The sequence below is a fragment of the Arachis hypogaea genome, chromosome 15 (assembly GCF_003086295.3).
Source record: "Arachis hypogaea cultivar Tifrunner chromosome 15, arahy.Tifrunner.gnm2.J5K5, whole genome shotgun sequence".
Lineage (NCBI taxonomy): Eukaryota > Viridiplantae > Streptophyta > Magnoliopsida > Fabales > Fabaceae > Arachis > Arachis hypogaea.
The window spans coordinates 50243515-50264697 of NC_092050.1; the positions used below are offsets into that span (position 1 = coordinate 50243515).

The 21183-nt window shown below is 38.1% G+C and overlaps 1 non-coding gene across 1 annotated transcript; it reads right to left on the bottom strand.

Moving 5' to 3' along the window:
- Nucleotides 1-1474: 1474 nt before the first annotated feature.
- Nucleotides 1475-1582, bottom strand: LOC112752651 (small nucleolar RNA R71). Its single transcript, XR_003177077.1, has one exon. It is a non-coding gene; the product is annotated as a small nucleolar RNA R71 (small nucleolar RNA).
- Between the last annotated feature and the right edge of the window lie 19601 nt (nucleotides 1583-21183).

Consider the following 21183-nt stretch of genomic DNA (forward strand, 5'->3'; position numbering starts at 1 on the left):
AAAATAAAAAAAATATCTTTCCCTCTTTCTCTCATGAATTTTCAAAAATTTGAGTTGACTTTTTCAAAACTTTTTAAAATTTAGTTGTTACTTATGAGTCAAATCAAATTTTCAATTTAAAAATTCTATCTTTTTCAAATCTTTTAAAAAAAATCAAATCTTTCTCATTTTTCTTTTATGATTTTCAAAAATTTAAATTTGATTCTCAAAAATCTTTTTCTTATTTTGTTTCATAATTTCAAAATCTTTACTAACAATAATGTGATTGATTCAAAAAAATTTTAAGTTTGTTACTTGCCTAGTAAGAAAGGTTCAATCTTTAAATTTTAAATCATATCTTTTTAGTTTCTTGTTACTTAAGTAATCAACTTTAATTTTCAAAATCAAATCTTTTTAAATTTGTTTTTCAAATCTTTTTCAAAATAAATTTCAATCACATCTTTTTCAAAATTAATTTCAAAATCTTTTCTAACTTCTTATCTTTTCAAAATTTGATTTTCAAATCTTTTTCAATTAACCACTTAACTTTTTGTTTGATTATTATTTTTTTCAAAACTACCTAACTAACTCTCTCTCTCTAATTTTCGAAAATTCCTTCCCTCTTTTTCAAAATTCAATTTTAATTAACTAATTGTTTTAAATTTCAATTCAAATTAGTTTCATTTTTCTTTCTTATTTTTGAATTCTAACTTTGATTTTAAATTAAAAAAATATTTTTATTTTATTTTATTTAATTTTTGAATTCTCTTATCTCTCATCCCCTTCTGTTTATTTATTCATCTACTAACACCCCTCTTTCACCCAAGAATTCAAACTCATTCCTCTCCCTTGTGTTTGGATTCTTATCTTTTCCTTCCTCCATTATTCTCTTCTTATACTTACATAAGGAATCTCTATACTGTGACATAGAGGATTCTATATTTTCTGTTCTCTTCTTTTTCATATGAGCAGGAACAAGGATAAGAACATTCTTGTTGAAGCTGATCCTGAACCTGAAAGGACTCTGAAGAGGAAGCTGGGGGAAGCTAAAGCACAACTCTCTGGAGAAAATCTGACAGAAATTTTCGAAAAAGAAGGAGACATGGCCGAAAATAATAACAATGCAAGGAAGATGCTTGGTGACTTTACTGCACCAAATTCCAATTTACATGGAAGAAGCATCTCAATCCCTGCCATTGGAGCAAACAACTTTGAGCTAAAATCTCAATTAGTTTCTCTGATGCAACAGAACTGCAATTTTTATAAACTTCCATCAGAAGATCCTTTTCAGTTCTTAACTGAATTCTTGCAGATCTGTGATACTATTAAGACCAATGGGGTTGATCCCGAAGTCTACAGGCTTATGCTTTTCCCGTTTGCTGTAAGAGACAGAGCTAGAATATGGTCAGACTCTCAACCTAAAGATAGCCTGAACTCTTGGGATAAGCTGGTCATGGCTTTCTTAGCCAAGTTCTTTCCTCCTCAAAAGCTTAGCAAGCTTAGAGTGGATGTTCAAACCTTCAAACAGAAGGAAGGTGAATCCCTCTATGAAGCTTGGGAGAGATACAAGGAACTAACCAAAAAGTGTCCTTCTGACATGCTTTCCAAATGGACCATCCTGGATATATTCTATGATGGTCTGTCTAAATTATCTAAGATGTCATTGGACCATTCTGCAGGTGGATCCATTCACCTAAAGAAAATGCCTGCAGAAGCTCAAGAACTCATTGACATGGTTGCAAATAACCAGTTCATGTACACTTCTGAAAGGAATCCTGTGAATAATGGGACGCCTCAAAGGAAGGGAGTTCTTGAAGTTGATACTCTGAATGCCATATTGGCTCAGAATAAAATATTGACTCAGCAAGTCAATATGATCTCTCAGAGTCTGAATGGATTGAAGGAATCATCCAACAGTACTAAAGAGGCCTCTTCTGAAGAAGAAGCTTATGATCCTTAGAACCATGCAATAGCAGAGGTGAATTACATGGGTGAACCCTATGGAAACACCTATAATCCCTCATGGAGAAATCATCCAAATTTCTCATGGAAGGATCAACAAAAGCCTCAACAAGGCTTTAATAATGGTGGAAGAAACAGGTTTAGCAATAGCAAGCCTTTTCCATCATCCACTCAGCAACAGACAGAGAATTCTGAGCATAATCCATCTAGCTTAGCAAATATAGTCTCTGATCTATCTAAGACCACTCTGAGTTTCATGAATGAAACAAGGTCCTCCATTAGAAATTTGGAGGCACAAGTGGGCCAGCTGAGTAAAAGAGTCACTGAAACTTCTCCTAGTACTCTCCCAAGCAATACAGAAGAGAATCCAAAAAGAGAGTGCAAGGCCATTACCTTACTTAGTGTGGCCGAACCCAGAGAGGAGGAGAAGGACGTGAATCCTAGTGAGGAAGACCTCCTGGGACGTCCATTGACCTATAAGGAGTTTCCCTTTGAGGAACCAAAGGAATCTGAGGCTCATCTAGAGACCATAGAGATTTCATTGAACCTCCTTTTACCATTCATGAGCTCTGATGACTATTCATCTTCTGAAGAAGATGAAGACATTGCTGAAGAGCAAGTTGCTCAATATTTAGGAGCAATCATGAAGCTGAATGCCAAATTATTTGGCAATGAGACTTGGGAGGATAAACCTTCATTGCTCATCAAGGAACTAAATGCCTTGGATCAACAAACTCTACGTCAAAAGAAACAGGATCCTGGTAAATTCCTAATTCCCTGTAACATAGGCACCATGACCTTTGAGAAGGCTCTGTGTGACCTAGGGTCAGGTATAAACTTAATGCCACTCTCTGTAATGGAGAAACTTGGGATCTTTGAGGTGCAAGCTGCCAGAATCTCATTGGAGATGGCAGACAACTCAAGAAAATAGGCTTATGGACAAGTAGAGGATGTGTTAGTAAAGGTTGAAGGCCTTTACATCCCTGCCGATTTCATAATCCTAGACACTGGGAAGGATAAGGATGAATCCATCATCCTTGGAAGACCCTTCCTAGCCACAGCAAAAGCTGTGATTGATGTGGACAGAGGAGAGTTGGTCCTTCAACTGAATGAGGACTGCCTTATGTTTAAGACTCAAGGTTCTCCTTCTGTAACCATGGAGAGGAAGCATGAAAAGCTTCTCTTACTGCAGAGTCAACCAAAGCCCCCACAGTCAAACTCTAAGTTTGGTGTTGGGAGGCCACAACCAAACTCTAAGTTTGGTGTTGAACCCCCATATTCAAACTCTAAGTTTGGTGTTGGGAGGTTCCAACCTTGCTCTGATTATCTGTGAGGCTCCATGAGAGCTCACTGTCAAGCTATTGACATTAAAGAAGCATTTGTTGGGAGGCAACCCAATGTTATTTAATCATATCTATTTTATTTTCTTTTTGTTATTTCGTGTTTTATTAGGATGATGATCATGTAGAGTCACAAAAACTACTGAAAAATTAAAAATAGAATGAAAAATAGCATTAAAAATAGCACACCTTGGAGGAGGAGCATTCTGGCGTTTAAACGCAAGAAACAAGCATCTGTTTGGCGTTTAACACCAGAAACAAGCATCTACCTGGCGTTAAACGCCAGAAACAGGCTACATTTGGGCATTTAACGCCAGAAACAAGCAGCAGTCTGGCGTTAAATGCCAGGATTGCACAGCAAGGGCGTTTTACACGCCTAATTGGAGTAGGGATGTTAAGTCCTTGACCCCTCAGGATCTGTGGACCCCACAGGATCCCCTCAGTATCTGTGGACCCCACAGGATCCTTACCTTTTCTTCTCTCCTCTTCACACCTTTTCATAACCCTCTTTCCCAAATACCCTTCACCAATCACCTCAATCACTCTTCCCCATCACCCCCTCACCACTCACATCCATCTTCTCTTCCCCATAAACCCCACCTACCTCTAAAATTCAACTTCTTTTCCCTCCCAAACCCAACCCTAATGGCCGAACCCTAAACCTCCCCTCACCCCTATATAAACCTCTCATTCCTTCTTCATTTTCACACATCATAACCACCTTAAACCCCCAGTGGCGGAACCATTCACACACCTTCATCTCCTCCATTTTCTTCTTCTTCTACTACTTCCTTTCTTCTTTTGCTCGGGGACGAGCAAACCTTTTAAGTTTAGTATGGTAAAAAGAATTGCTTTTTGTTTTTCCATAACCATTAATGGCACCTAAGACCAGAGAAACCTCAAGAAAGAGGAAAGGGAAGACAAAAGCTTCCACCTCCGAGTCATGGGAGATGGAGAGATTCATCTCAAGGGTCTATAGCTCAGTGGTAGAGCATTTGACTGCACAACAAGAGAGCCCACTCATGGACCTCAACAAGAGCATGAGGAAATTCCTCACCATGAAATCCCTGAGATGCCTCAGGGGATGCACTTTCCTCCACAAAATTATTGGGAGCAAATCAACACCTTCCTAGGAGAATTAAGTTCCAACATGGGACAACTAAGGATGGAGCACCAAGAGCACTCTATCATCCTCCATGAGATTAGAGAAGATCAAAGAGCTATGAGAGAGGAGCAATAAAGACAAGGAAGAGACATAAAGGAGCTCAAGAGCACCATTGGTTCTTCAAGAAGAGGAAGGCGTCACCCTCACTAAGGTGGGCCCGTTTCTTAATTTCCTTGTTCTTATTTTCCTGTTTTTATTTACTATGATTTATGTTTATGTTTGTGTCTTATTACATGATCATTAGTATTTAAGTGTCCATGCCTTAAATTTATGAATGTCCTATGAATCCATCACCTCTCTTAAATGAAAAATGTTCTAAAAACAAAAGAACAAGAAGTACAGGGTTTCGAATTCATCCTTGAAACTAGTTTAATTATTTTGATGTGGTGACAATACTTTTTGTTTTCTGAATGAATGCCTGAATAGTGCATATGTCTTTTGAAATTGTTGTTTATGAATGTTAAATATTTTGGCTCTTGAAGAATGATGAAAAAAGAGACATGTTATTTGATAATCTGAAAAATCATAAAATTGTTTCTTGAAGCAAGAAAAAGCAGTGAATAGAGAAGAGCTTGCGAAAAAAAAACAAAGAGAAAAGAAAAATGGCGAAAAAAAAAGAGAAAGAGAAAGAAAAAGCAAGCAGAAAAAGCTAATAGCCCTTAAAACCAAAAGGCAAGGTTAATAAAAAGGATCCAAGGCTTTGAGCATCAGTGGATAGGAGGGCCTAAAGGAATAAAATCCTGGCCTAAGCGGTTAAACCAAGTTGTCCCTGACCATGTGCTTGTGGCATGAAGGTGTCAAGTGAAAACTTGAGACTGAGCGGTTAAAGTCAAGGTCCAAAGCAAAAAAAGAGTGTGCTTAAGAACCCTGGACACCTCTAATTGGGGACTTTAGCAAAGCTGAGTCACAATCTGAAAAAGTTCACCCAGTTATGTGTCTGTGGCATTTATGTATCTGGTGGTAATATTGGAAAACAAAGTGCTTAGGGCCGCGGCCAAGACTCATAAAGTAGCTGTGTTCAAGAATCAACATACTGAACTAGGAGAATCAATAACACTATCTGAATTCTAAGTTCCTATAGATGCCAATCATTCTGAACTTCAAGGGATAAAGTGAGATGCCAAAACTATTCAAGAGGCAAAAAGCTAATAGTCCCGCTCATCTGATTGGAGCTAAGTTTCATTGATATTTTGGAATTTATAGTATATTCTCTTCTTTTTATCCTATTTGATTTTCAGTTGCTTGGGGACAAGCAACAATTTAAGTTTGGTGTTGTGATGAGCGGATAATTTATACGCTTTTTGGCATTGTTTTTACATAGTTTTTAGTATAATTTAGTTAGTTTTTAGTATATTTTTATTATTTTTTCAATAAAAATCACATTTCTGTACTTTACTATGAGTTTGTGTGTTTTTCTGTGATTTCAAGTATTTTCTGGCTGAAATTGAGGGACTTGAGCAAAAATCAGATTCAGAGGTTGAGGAAGGACTACAGATGCTATTGGATTCTGACCTCCCTACATTCAAAGTGGATTTTCTGGAGCTACAAAACTCCAAATGGTGCGATCTTAATTGCGTTGGAAAGTAGACATCCAGGGCTTTCCAGAAATATATAGTAGTCCATACTTTGTCCAAATTTAGATGACAAAAACTGGCGTTCAACACCAGTTCCATGTTGCATTCTGGAGTTAAATGCCAGAAACGGGTTGCAAAGTGGAGTTAAACGCTAGAAACAGGTTACAAACTGGCGTTCAACTCAAAGAGAAGCCTCTACACCTGTAATGCTCAATGCTCAGCCCAAGCACACACCAAGTGGGCCCCAGAAGTGGATTTCTGCATCAATTACTCATGTTCAGGGGGCTGGCCATTCGGCCATGCCTGAACCTTGTTCTTATGTATTTTCAACGGTAGAGTTTCTACACACCATAGATTAAGGTGTGGAGCTCTGCTGTTCCTCATGAATTAATGCAAAGTACTATTATTTTTCTATTCAATTCAAGCGTATTCCTATTCTAAGATATTCATTCGCACCTTAATATGAATGTGATGATCGTGACACTCATCATCATTCCCAACCTATGAACGCGTGCTTGACAACCACTTCCGTTCTACCTTAGATTGAATGAGTATCTCTGGGATTCCTTAATCAGAGTCTTCGTGGTATAAGTTAGAACCCATGGAAGACCATTCCTGAGATCCGGAAAGTCTAAACCTTGTCTGTGGTATTCCGAGTAGGATCTGGGAAGGGATGGCTGCGACGAGCTTCAAACTCACGAGTGCTGGGCGTAGTGACAGACGCAAAAGGATCAATGGATCCTAGTCCAGCATGATCGAGAACCGACAGAAGATTAGCCATGCAGTGACAGCGCATTGGACCATTTTCACTGAGAGAGGACAGGATGTAGCCATTGACAATGGTGATGCCTAACATACAGCTTGCCATAGAAAGGAGTATGAAGGATTGGATGACAGCAATAGGAAAGCAGAGATTCAGAAGGAACTAAGCATCTCCATGCGCTTATCTGAAACTCTCACCAATGAATTACATAAGTATCTCTATCTTTAATTTACGTTCTATTTATATTTTTATTATCAATTCACCATAACCATTTGAATCCGCCTGACTGAGATTTACAAGGTGACCATAGCTTGCTTCAGGCCGACAATCTCTGTGGGATCGACCCTTACTCACGTAAGGTTTATTACTTGGACGACCCAGTGCACTTGTTGGTTAGTTGTGCGAAGTTGTGGCAAAGTGTGATTCACGTTTGAGAGCACCAAGTCTTTGGCGCCGTTGTTGATGATCACAATTTCGTGCACCAGTCGTGTGCAAAATTTTTTTTTATTCAGAATGCAGCATGCAGATGAATATGCAGACATTATGGATAAATGCTAATAAAATGAAAATAAAATAAAAGAAGACTGAATATAAAAAGGGACAATCATACCGTGGTGGGTTGTCTCCCACCTAGCACTTTGCTTTTACGTCCTTAAGTTGGACGGTCTTCAGGCTCATTCTGCTTCTTTTGGTGGGTCCTCCAAGAGGAAGACCTCTAGCTCTCTGTGTTCCTTTATCTTCTCACCATGATAAAGCTTTAGGCGATGTCCATTGACCTTGATGAAATTGGGACTTGAAGGATGACTCAGGTGGAAGACTCCATATGGCTCTGCCTTCTTTACTCTATAGGGGCCATCCCATTTGGATCTCAGCTTTCCTGGCATGAGTCTCATCTTGGAGTTGTAAAGGAGAACCAGATCTCCAGGTCTGAACTCTCTTCTCTTGATATGCTTGTCATGCACAGCCTTCACCTTCTCTTTGTATAATCTGGCGTTATCATAAGCTTCGAGTCGAAGGGTCTCCAGTTCTACTAGTTGCAGCTTCCTTTCAGCGCCAGCTTTCTCAAATCCCATGTTGCACTCCCTTACAGCCCAGAAAGCCTTGTGTTCCACCTCTACTGGAAGGTGGCAAGCCTTTTCGTACATTAAGCGGAAGGGGCTGATCCCAATGGGTGTCTTGTATGTTGTCCGATACGCCCAGAGCGTATCAACAAGTCTGGTGCTCCAGTCCTTCCTACGAGGCTTTACTATCTTCTCCAGAATGCACTTTATTTCTCTGTTAGATACCTCTGCTTGCCCATTGGTTTGGGGATGGTATGCTGTTGCCACTTTGTGAACTATCCCATGTTTCTTCAGTAATCCTGCTAACCTCCTGTTATAAAAGTGAGTGCCTTGATCACTCACGATTGCTCGTGGTGATCCAAAGCAACAGATAATATGGTTTCTAACAAAGGAAACAACAGTGTTAGCATCAACAGTGTTAGTAATTCCTTCCATCCATTTAGAAACATAATCTACAGCTAACAGTATATAAAGGTAACCACTAGAGTTTGGAAATGGACCCATGAAGTCAATGCCCCAAACATAAAAAATTTCATAGAATAGCATGATCTGTTGGGGCATCTCATCCCTCTTGGATATATTACCAAACCTTTGGCATGGGGAACAAGATTTACAAAAGGTAGCAGTATCTTTAAAAAGAGTAGTCCACCAGAATCCACAGTCTAAAATTTTTCTAGTTGTTCTTTGAGGGCCAAAATGTCCTCCACTCTCAGAAAAGTGGCAGGCCTATGGACTGGAATTCGGATTAGGACACACACCTTCTAATTACCTGGTCAGCACCATACCTCCATAAATATGGATCATCCTATATAAAATATTTGGACTCGCTTTTCAGCTTGTCTCTTTGATGCTTAGTAAAATTAGGAGGGAAAGTATGGCTAACTAGATAATTAGCTACAGGTGCATACCAAGGAACTACTTCAGATACTGCGTGCAAGCTATCAAATGGAAAAGCATCATTGATAGGAGTGGAGTCAGTCTTAATGTGCTCAAGGCGACTCAAGTGGTCTGCCATTAAATTCTGGGAACTGCTCCTATCCTTAATTTCTAAATCAAATTCTTGCAGCAGTAATATCCAACGTATTAGCCTTAGTTTAGACTCTTTCTTAGCTAATAAGTACTTTAGAGCTGCATGGTCTGAGTACACTACCACCTTAGTACCAACTAAATAGGCTCGGAATTTATCCAAAGCAAAAACAATAGGCAGAAGCTCTTTCTCAGTGGTAGTGTAATTAGACTGAGCAGCGTCTAAGGTCTTAGAAGCATAAGCAATTACGAAAAGATCCTTACCTTCGCGCTGAGCCAGCGCCGCTCCTACTGCATGGTTGGAGGCATCGCACATAATCTCAAAGGGCTGGCTCTAGTCTGGTCCTCTCACAATCGGAGCTTGAGTTAAGGCGATTTTTAGCTTATCAAATGCTTGCATCCAATCCTCACTCAGTTCGAACTCGACATCCTTCTGCAACAGTCTTGATAAAGGCAATGCTACCTTACTGAAGTTCTTAATAAATCTTCGGTAGAAACCTGCATGACCAAGGAACGAACGGACTTCCCTCACGGAGGAGGGGTAAGGTAATCTAGAAATGACATCTACGTTTGCTGGATCTACAGAAATACCAATGTTAGAAACAACATGTCCTAGAACAATCCCTTGTTTTACCATAAAATGACATTTTTCAAAATTCAATACAAGGTTTGAACTAACACATCTATCTAATACTCTAGCTAAACTATCCAAGCAAAGGTTAAAGGTATCACCATATACGCTAAAATCATCCATAAAAACTTCCATATAGCTTTCGATAAGATCTGAAAAGATACTCATCATGCATCTTTGGAAAGTAGCTGGTGCATTACATAAGCCAAAAGGCATCCTTTTGTATGCATACATTCCAAAGGGACATGTAAAAGTAGTTTTCTCCTGATCTTCAGGAGCTATATGAATTTGAAAATAGCCTGTATAACCATCTAAAAAGTAGTAATGTGATTTACCTGACAGGCGATCAAGCATCTGATCAATAAATGGCAAGGGGTAATGATCCTTGCGAGTAGCTTGGTTGAGATGCTTGTAATCAATGCAAACTCTCCATGAATTCTACACTCTAGTTGTCAGGAGCTCTCCATGCTCATTTTTTACTGTTGTGACTCCACACTTCTTGGGCACCACTTGTACTGGACTGACCCATTCGCTATCTGAGATGGGGTAAATGATATCTGCTCCAAGTAGCCTGGTCACTTCTTTCTTGACAACTTCTAAGATGGTGGGATTCAATCTTCTTTGGGGTTGATAGACAGACCTTGCTCCCTCTTCTAAGAATATTCTGTGCTCACAAACTTGAGGGCTGATGCCTACTATATTCGCCAAACTTTACCCAATTGCCTTCTTGTATCTTCTCAGCACACTGAGCAGCTGCTCCTCTTGTTGGGAAGTGAGTTCCCTTGCAACGATAACTAGGAGCTTCTGATTATCCTTAGGTAAGCATACTTGAGGTGGGGTGGAAGGGGCTTTTATTCAAATATTTGCTCATGGATAGGCTCTGGATCATCTGGAGCTAGTGATAATGGCAAAGTGTCCTCATTGTGTTAAGAGGGTGTCCCCACACTTGGACCTTACTCCATATGCCTCTCTTTTACTTCTTCTTGGTGAACTGCAGCTACAGTTTCATCAATGATGTCGCACTGGAGGATAGAATGATCTTCAGGAGGGTGCTTCATAGCTTCATTCAAATTGAAACTCACTACTTTGCCATCTATCTGAAAGGAGTAAGTTCCTGAGAAGGCATCCAGCTTGAACTTTGAAGTCTTCAGGAACGGCCTTATAAGCAGGATTGATGATGGTCTTCCTGAGTCATTATGGGGCATTTCCAAGATATAGAAGTCAATAGGAAATGTGAGCCCCTTAATGCTTACCAGCACGTCTTCAGCAATTCCAACCACTGTGATGATGCTTTTATCTGCTAAAACAAAATGAGCTGCTGACCTTTTTAAGGGAGGGAGCCTCAAAGCATCATATATAGACAATGGCATAATACTCACGCACGCTCCTAAATCACACATGCAGTCAGAAAATATTACACCCCCAATGGTACAGTTAACCATGCATGGACCTGGATCACTACATTTTTCAGGTATACCTCCCATTAATGCAGATATAGAACTACCTAAAGGAATAGTTTCTAATTCATTAATTTTATCTTCATGTATGCATAAATCTTTCAGAAACTTTGCATATTTAGGTACTTGTTGAATAACATCAAAAAGGGGAACAGTTACCTCAACCTTTTTGAAGATTTCTACCATTTTGGGATCAAGCTCTATCTGCTTCCTAAAATTCCTTGCAAGGTGTGGAAATGTAATAGGAATGGCACCACTTACAGCTTCTGCGTCCTTTGGTGCTGTATTCCTTGGCTGAGCTACTTCTTCTTCAACCATGTCTTGTACTTTCTGTTCCTCTTCAGCATCTTCCACTTCAACCATGTCTTGTACTTCCTCTTCCACTTCAACTACCTTGTGGGCTTGGCTCCTCCTGATTCCTCTCTTGCAGTGTGGTTCCGGACCTCAAAGTGATGGCATTGATGCCACCCTTGGGGTTGGGTAAGGGTTGAGAAGGAATTCCATTGGAGCTTGAAGGCTAATTATTGGAAGTAGTCATTGATCCAATTTGTGAGGCAAGAGCTTGTACAGCAGAGGTCAGACCGTTCAAGGTGGAGCTAAGTGTGTTCTCCATGGCCTTTTGTCTTTGCTTAATAGACTGAAGCACTTCGTCATGAGAAGAAGAAGAAGGGTAGGTGATCTGAGGGGCTGCTGTTGGTTATTCTTAGGTGCTTGGAACTGCCTTAAGTGAGGTGCTTTGTAAGGCTGGTTTAGGTTCTGCTGTCTGTTGTTGTTATTCCACCTCTGATTTCCATTGTTGTCTCTGCCACCTCTGTTGTAGTTGTCACTCCATCCTTGGTTGGAATTGTCCCTCCATCCCTGGTTGGAATGGTCTCTTCATCCCTGGTTGAAATTGTCTTGCTAACCTTGATTGTAGTTTCCACCTTGGTTGTAATTGCTGCCTTGTTGATTGTACCCTTGATTTGGGCAGTCATAGAAATTATGAGTACCTGCCAAGGTGTTGTCCTCTTGTTGGAGCTGTGGACACTCATCAGTGTAATGACTATAATCAGTGTAACAATCCCGATTTTTGAGTACGCGAGATCTTTTCTGAAGGCATGGATTTCATCGGAAGATCAGTAAAAGGAACACCTCTTCTATATCAACAAGTATCTCAATCCTCATTGTCATTATGTCATCCTTAAGCTAGAACCTTTTCTGAGGCAAGCTCGATAATGCAGTCACGAAGAACCTAGTTTTTGAACTGTATCGGTTAGGAGTTTTGATTCTAGTTTTCGTAAATAGTCTCTGTTTGACGAACCGGACTCGATTCATGAGAAGAGAGAGATAATAGTATAATATTATCATTATATTAGTATTAGAAAATGCTTGAATGATATTATAAGGTTACCTGGTCTATTTTAGTTAAAAACAAAAAATCCGTTTAACCGGGTTTACAGTTTACTGGTGCAGCTTAGCACCAGCACTCTCTGATGACTTTAGCAACGCTAAGGCCTCATTATACATGTTCTATTATCATAATAAATATGTTACTAGTGTCATTTATGCTAGTATCTCAGAAAATAATTTTTAGAGATGTTTTTATAAGTGTTCCGATACATCTAGTTTTAGTAGTTATACACCTGAAATATTTTAATATTATTTTAACCCACCTCCAAGCCAACCAATCACAACTCTCCCTACACCTCCAAGACACTCCAAGGCTGTTCATTTACTCCTTTTGGCCGAAATTGAAAGGAGCGAAAAGAGAGAAACTTTCATGAACACTTAATCTTCAAACCTTGATTTCTTCTGAACTAAAACTCAAATCAAAACTCCGATTTCACCAAAATGATTCTCTCTTCTTCCTCTACATAACCATGTGACTTATCAAGGCTAGAAATAAGGTGAGATGGCTATCTCCCTCCATCTTCAATTTGGTTTTCAAGGAAACATGCTTAAACAAGTGATTTCTTGATATTCTTCCTTAGATCTCTTGCTTAGCTTGACTTGTGGGCCAAAGATCTTTGATTTCCTGCACGTTTAAGGTGAGGATAACCTTCCTAAGATGCTGCTGAAGTTTGTTTAGTTGATGGTTTAGAGTTTTAAAGTTGTTCTTGATGTGTTTTAGGAGGAAAAAGTGCTTTAAGAACACTTCAAAGAGTAACCGGATTTGGAGCAGCAAATCAAGGTAGGGTTTGATGAATTTAATCTTGATTGATTGTGTTTGAGTTGTGTGATTATGATATGGTTTGGCTGTGCTTGAAATTGATTGTTTGTATGAGTAATTTTTGTTGAAATTTTGGTGAAAATTTGATGAAATTTGATGAAATTCAAGCTATGAAATCATGTAGAAAAGATGGGGGTTTTTGGGGCTGCTAATTTATTATGAATTTTGGTAAAAATCGGTTGCTGAAAAGACTAAAAAACGGGTAAAAACAGAGAAAGAATCTAAAGAATATATGAAGAACATGAAGAACAATTTTGAGTGTGATGAAGAACATTGAAGAACACCTTTTAGATCTTAGAAAGGGCAAGGAAGTAAATATTTTGGTGTTTGAGGGGTTATTTTGTAATTTCTAAAAGTTAGGGTGGTTAAAGTAGAAATATTAAAAGTTACCGGGGTAAAAAGTTAATTTTAAAGGTTAAAAGGTAAAGGCAAGGTAATTTTCGAAAATTTAGTAATAAAATAATAAATAATAATAAAATATTAAATAATAATATTTAATTAAAAATAATATTTTAATAAAAATAATAAAATAATGCGGAAAAGGCAGTTTTCTGTAAAAGCTTTAGAAAGATAACTTTAAGTGTAGAATCTCATAATTACCTTCATAAAACACTTAGGGAGTGGTAATAACATGTTAGTGAGGCAAAAATAAAGGAAAGATAAGAAATTAAAGAAAAGATAAAAACCAAAAAAAAGTCTGTAAAGTTTTAATAACAGAAAAAACAAACAGAGATTAGTGAACAAAATAGGGCAATATAGTTAGTCCTTGAGTTGCGACTAGGGTTAGGTATTATATGAAAAGTTAAACTGTTTCAATATAGACTTAATGAACCTATACTTGGGACAGGCTAACTATTCATTCCGAAATTTACATAAGCCTTAAAAACAAACGTTAAATAGAGAAATCAGAGCAGAATAAAGTAACACAGAGAATAGAGTAACCAGAGTAAAGTAAAGAGATAAAGAAAAAAGAGTAATAGGGATATAGAGAAAAGAATAATGAGAGCAGAGAAAACAGATACAGAGAAAAGAGTAATGAGAGCAGAGTAAAAAGACAAAGAGAAAATAGTAGTAAAACCCACGGACGGATAATTGGTTAAATACGGGAAGTACCCACTATGAATAAAAGTATGAAAATGTAATAAACAAAAGAAAATGAAATATGAGAAAAATAAAAAGGGAAAAAAATTTTATACACACACACATATATATATATATATATATATGTGTGTGTGTGTGTGTGTGTGTGTGTGTGTGTGTGTGTGTGTGTGTGTGTGTGTGTTATGTGTGTGTATATATTTTAAGAAAGGGAAAAGAAGAAAGTAAGAAAGGAAGAAGAGAAAAGAAGAAAGGTAGAAAGAAAGAAGAAAGGAGAAATGAGAAAAACAGGGTGCAATCCACGCATAAGCGTCGCCCATGCTTAAGCATGGATTGCAGCAAGGACAATCCACGCATAAGCGTCACCCATGCTTACGCGTGGATTGCAGCAGGGACAATCGACGCAAAGGCGTCACCCATGCTTACACGTGGATTGCAGCACAACTCTAGCACAACTATCTGGTTTTTGTACCAGGAGTCCCCATATGGCAATCCACGCATAAGCATGGCCCACGCTTAACCGTGGATTGACCCTTTTTTTTTTAAAGAAGCCTAAAACATAATTTAACACTCTCCTAACCTATAAACATTCTAAATCACCCAAAATTCAAATTTAACAACAAATCTTTTGGATTTTGAAAAATTTTCAAATACAAACAAACAAAACTTACACTTCAAGTAAAACACTATTTAACAACAACTATTCTACAACTTAAGGAAGAAATCTAATCAAACAAACTAGAACCAAAACACTAAAACAAGAGTATGCAAAGAAGAAAACTACCTACAATGGCAACTCAAGTCATTCATTGATTATATATACAAGAGAATGGAAAGAGTTTACCATGGTGGGGTGTCTCCCACCTAGCACTTTTAGTTTAAGTCCTTAAGTTGGACATTTGGGAGGCTCCTTGTCAAGGTGGTTTATGCTTGTACTCATCCTTGAACCTCCACCAATGCTTGGATTTCAAGTAAGCTTCAAGTGTTAAAATTGATGACACCATGCTTCGGGAAAGTTCCGCACAAGCTAAGGGCTCCCAAAATTGATCCTCATATATTCCCGGATCCCAAATCCTGTTTCTACACCCATCTTCAAGTTGATCAAGACAAGTCCAATTAGGTGGCAAGTGATCCAAATTCTCATGTAAGCACCAAAGCATCTTCCTAGACCCCTTCAATTGAGAACTATACCAACCATTGCACTTAGACTTTGAGCTTCCAACCATAAGGAACCTTGATTGGCATTTCCACCCACTAACCAATCCTCTCTTGCTCTTAACTCCACAAAGAGCTCTAAGTTGCCCATCCGTCTCAAGCAAATCATATTCAAGTGAGAAAGTAAAGCTTAGAGATAAGAATTTTACCCACTTGAATGTTATGTTGGATAGTGACTTAGGAAGGGATGTCTCCAATAGTTTTGTAAGTTCTATTCCCTTATACTCTTCTTTGAATACCTCCATCTCTTGGAAAGCTTCTTCAACTTCAATTCCTTGCCCACCAACTTCTACACATTCTTCATTGGTGGAGCTTGCCTCTTGATGATGCTCTTCATATTCACTCACTTCCTCACTAACCTCTCTTAGCTCTTTTCCATTCTTTATATCAACATCTACCTCAATTTCAATAGGAGAAGATTCCTCAAACACCAAAGGATCATATGTTGGTGTGGTATCATCTTCAAGAGTAAGATTTGTTGTCTTCTCACCTTCTTCCAATTCTTCATCATTCATTATATGCTTAGGAGGTTGTGCATTATCCTCCTCAACATCATCTTCAAGTTCAATGAAAGAAAGTTCACCAACTTCCACAAAATCATCAATAACATCACTTGGTATGGAAGTGCTCTCAAGCTTGAAATCCACCTCTTGTTCAAGTTTGCCTAGGCTTTCAACCAATTCTTCTTCATCAACAATCTCCATCATTTCCACTTGTTGCACGACACACTCCATGCTCCGCTCTTCGGTTGATTCTCCACATTCATCTATGGAGATACTTTGTCTACGGTATGAATCCCATGCATCAAAGTTGGCTTTAAATTTGGCAAGGTTAGCCTCGATAGCTTCGTGTCTCTTTTGGGCTTCCTCTTGCTCCTTTTGACGGATGATTTCTTGAAGCCGATCATTACTTTCTTGAGACGATCTATTGGCTCTTGTTCCACTTGACTAGTATAGGTAGGATCATATTGCTCTTGGATTGATGGATATGGATATTCTTCCATAGAGAGTTATGGTGAAAAGGGGAATTCATTTTGTGGTTGGAAGTTATCATACATGGGAGGTGATTCATCTTAGTAAGAATAGTGAGATGGTAGTTCTTGAGGGTATTGGTGGTGGAATTGGGGTGATTCCATATATGGTTCATATGGTTCACACGGTGGTTGGTATGGTGGATAAGGATTAGAGTCATATGGAGGTCTTTGGTGGTAAGGGACTTGTGAGTAAGGTGGTTCAAAATCATATTGAGGAGATGGTTCATAGGCATATGGCGGTGGTTGTTGACAACCACAATCAGGGTCACCACATCTATTAGATTGATATGCATTAAGATTGGAATTATACCTATAAGGAACCGGAGGTTGTTATTGCCATGAAGGTTGATCAATCCCTTGAGACTCCTCCCATCTTTGATTGTTCTATCCTTGATGCATGTTGTCATTGTAGCTCCCATTTCCTACAACATAATTTGAGCCAAACTCATAGCCAAAGTGAGGATGAGAATTCATGATGGCAAATAAAAATAAAGGCTAAAAAAATAAGCAACAAGTCTTAAACCTAACAAAAACTAACAAAAAAGAAAAAGGCAAACATATTCACATATTCACAATAGCCATTAACATAACACCATTGCAATTCCTCAGCAACGGCGCCAAAAATTTGATACAAGAATTATTGTCGGTCTAGAATTTCTCTTAATAGAAAAGGAAATCCGTTGTAAGCATAGTTCCAAACCAACCAATAACTCTCAATCAAATTTTAAAGAATTGGTTGTCACAAAGTTCAACCCCAATAAAAGTAAACCGAAGTATTCAAACCTCGGGTCGTCTCACAAGGAATGGGCAAACATGTGCATCGACATTGGTTAAAATTTCGGGGTTGGGAGTCATGATCAAGAAATTAAACTACTAGACTTAACATGCAAGAAACTAAATCAAGTAACTAAGGCAAGGTATGAGCAAATTCGAACTACCAAAAGAACCTCTAATATAATTCTATTCTAGAACTAAGCAGTTGACTATAACTATAATTAAGCAACTGAAATTTTTGGGTTTCAAATATGAATAATAAAAGGGACTCTTGGCTAGGCATAGGAATTGGGGTCACCATCCTTGTCTAATAACCATATCTTGACAATTGTGAGGAATCAAGCTCATCAAGTTTACTTCTATACTTGAAGTATATCAAATGGCTTGATCAACATCAATCCATAAGTCCTAACCTAGCTACTAATTGACTTAGTAGTAGGCTAGTGTCAATGATTATCAAATTGATCACTAAGGGTTCTCAAATCACCAAATCCATTAGACCCAATGACTCAAGTTGCCCAATTCCCTTAGCCTAGACCAAGAGTAAAGAAAATTACTCCATAATCAAGGGAAACATTTTATCAAACACATGGTATGCATTAATAAAAGACATATTCAAATTGCAAATAAATTGGAAATTAAAAGTACCCACTAGCAATTATCAATGGAAAACTACTTAAACAACACTATTAATCATGGAAAACATCAATGTATCATTAACAATTCAAGATCCACAAAGTTCATAAGATGAATAGAAAATGGGAAATAACAAGAAAACATAAATCCAACACAAGCTCTCAACAAAATTATAATAGAGAATTCAAATTAAGTAATCAAAACTAGAAATCAACAAAACCCAATTCAGAATTCAACAAGGGAAGATCAAATCAAACTAGATCTAGAAAGGAATAAGGGTTTCTCTCTCTAGAAGAACAAGAACAAAAAAACTAGCCAATATTATGTCTAAGTGTGTAATGAATGATCCCTGGCAACGGCACCATTTTGATGAAAGGATTTAGTTGATGGTTTAGAATTTCTCTTATAGAAAGAATTTCTTCGTTGTAAGCATGGCTTCCAAACCAACAAATAATCCTCCCAATCAAAATATTGGTTTTGTCACAAGTACAAACCCCAATAAAAATTAACCGAAGTATTTAAACCTCCGGTCGTCTCACAAGGAATTGCAATGAAGTGATTGATTATTGGCTATGAAGATGCAAGGGGGTTTGATTTCATATTTTGGCAAGAAAATAAATGGCAAGAAAAGTAACTGAACAATTAATTAATAAAAGAAAGGAAAGAACTCTTGGCTAGACATAGGTAATTGAGATCACCATCCTTGGCTACAAACCATATATTGACAATTACGAAGAAACCGAGCTCATTAAGTCTACCTCCAAAAGCTTTAAGTACGTAATGTCTACTCCTAAGCTTGAGGTACGTCAAATAGCTTGATCAACATCAATCCATAAGTCCTAACCTAGCTACTAATTGACTTAGTAGTAGGTTAGAGTCAACGGTTATCAAATTGACCACTAAGGGTTCTCAAATCACTAATTCATTGAGACCCAATGACTCAAGGTCACTCAATTCCCTTAGCCTAGGCAAAGAGTAAAGAAAACTACTCAAAAACTAGAGGGAACATTTCATCAAACACTTAGAGTGCAATAAAAGTAAACATCACAAAATGCAAGAATAAACAAAACCCATAACTAACAGAAGCAAGAATTCAACAATACAATAAAGATAAACATAAAAGAGACATGGAAACATAAAATTGCATTAGAAGAAATTAAGATCCAACAATGGTTCATCAACATAAAAGAGAGCAAAATAAGAAATGACAAGTAAAACTAGAAGAGCAAAGATGTAATAACAAGAAATTAAAAGGGAAGACTAAATCAAAACAAGAATTGAGAATTGGATTCAAGAAAATTAAAACTAAACTACCCTAAATTCTAGAGAGAATTGAGAGTTTCTCTCTCTAGAATTCTAACCTAAAACATGATAAAAACTCAACTATGACTATTTGGTTCATCCCCCTTCAATCCTTGGGTTCAATAGCATTAGAAATGAGCTGGATTGGGCCCGAAATGCTTCAGAAATCGCTAGCCACGAGTTTCCTTTAGTGAGTCATGTGCAGCTTCCCATGCGTACGCGTGATGCAGTACGCATTCTTAAACCTCAGGCAACTATAGCAAATTTTATATCATTTTGAAGCCACGGATGTTAGCTTTCAAACGCAACTAAAACTGTCTCTTTTGGACTTCTGTAACTCAAGTTATAATTGATTAAGTGCGAAAAGGTCAGGATTTACAGTGTTACAGTTCCTTCATTTCTCCATGAGTTCTCCCACTTTGCATGCTTTTCCTTCATGCCTTCAATCCAATCTTTGCCTTCTAAACATGAAATCACTTAACAAACATATCAAGGCATCGAATGGAATTAAAGTGAATTAAACTTAGCTATTTTAAGGCCTAAAAAGTATGTTTTCACACTTAAGCACAAATTTAGGGGGATTACAAAACTATGCTATTTCATCGAATAAATGTGGGAAAAGTTAATAAAATCCCCTAAATTACGCTCAAGATAAATCACAAAATTGGGATTTATCTTGCACACAGAGGGCATGGCACGCCAGACCCTGGGCGTGCCACGCCAGTTCAATTATCCAGAGAGGAGAAGAAGAAGAAGAAGCCTGGGGGTGCCACTTGGGATCGAAGGCGTGGCACGCCAGGCTAACCAATGGTTGAAAAGACCCTGGGCATGCCACTTGGGCTCGAAGGTGTGGCACGCCAGGGATGGTGGTTCAAAGGGCGTGCCACTTGAGAAGCTGGGCGTGGCACGCCAAGCCAACTTTAGTGGCTAGGCGTGGCACGCCACTCAAATGCCAGGCACGGGCCAAGGCTGGGGAGTCATGTTTATTGAGTTTTTCTTTCCCTCCAGTTGTAATTTTCTTTTCTCTTTTGTATTTTCTTAATTCTAATGATAGGAGTAGTATAAATAACACCTGAAAGTACTGAGAGAGGGGTTGGTGAGTAGTTGGATTGTGGGCAAGTAGTGTAGTTAGTTTCTTTTTTACTTTTCACTTCATCTCTTCCATCTCTTGTACTTTCTCTAAGCTATGAGTAGCTAAATTCCCTCTCATTGAGAGAGGGAGCTCTATTGTACTTGATGGATTAATGATAGTGAATTTCTTCTTCTCTTCATCTTCTCTTTGATTTGCTAGAAGGAATTTCGTTTTAATGCTAGTGTTCAATCATCTTGGGAAAGAGGTTGAATGTAAAATGGGTTTCATGGGAACCTTGAAAAAGGAAACATGAAACCATGCTTGAAATCCCTTCTCACAATTGAGTAGATCTAGGTTTTGGGGATTGGATATGGTGACATATAATCCACCCACTATTTGGATCTATGAGGATGTGTGGTATAATCAGGGACCAAGCATATCTCTCTTCATGAGCAATTAGACCAAGGAATTATCTTATTATCAAGATTTGAGAGATTGAATCACCAAGGGATTAGGGTTCAATCAATCATGATTGCCAAGAGGTCAATGAGTTTCATGATTGAAGATGAGATGAGCTGGATTTAATCCAAAGAGAACAACATCTCCTGATCTAAATGAATTTCCTCTATCCTTATCTTCCATATTCTTTATACCTTTCTTTACATTCTGTTATTCCCCATTCCCATTTATAATTCAGTCATTTATGATTCTGCACTTTACATTCTTACCATTTACTTTTCTGCTCTTTACTGCTTCTCTTTACTTTTGAGTCATTTACAATTCTGCTCATTTAAAATTCTGCAATCACAATCTATATTGCTCAGCTTGACTAATTCACCTATTGATTAAAATTGCTCAAATCTACCAATCTCTGTGGATTCGACCT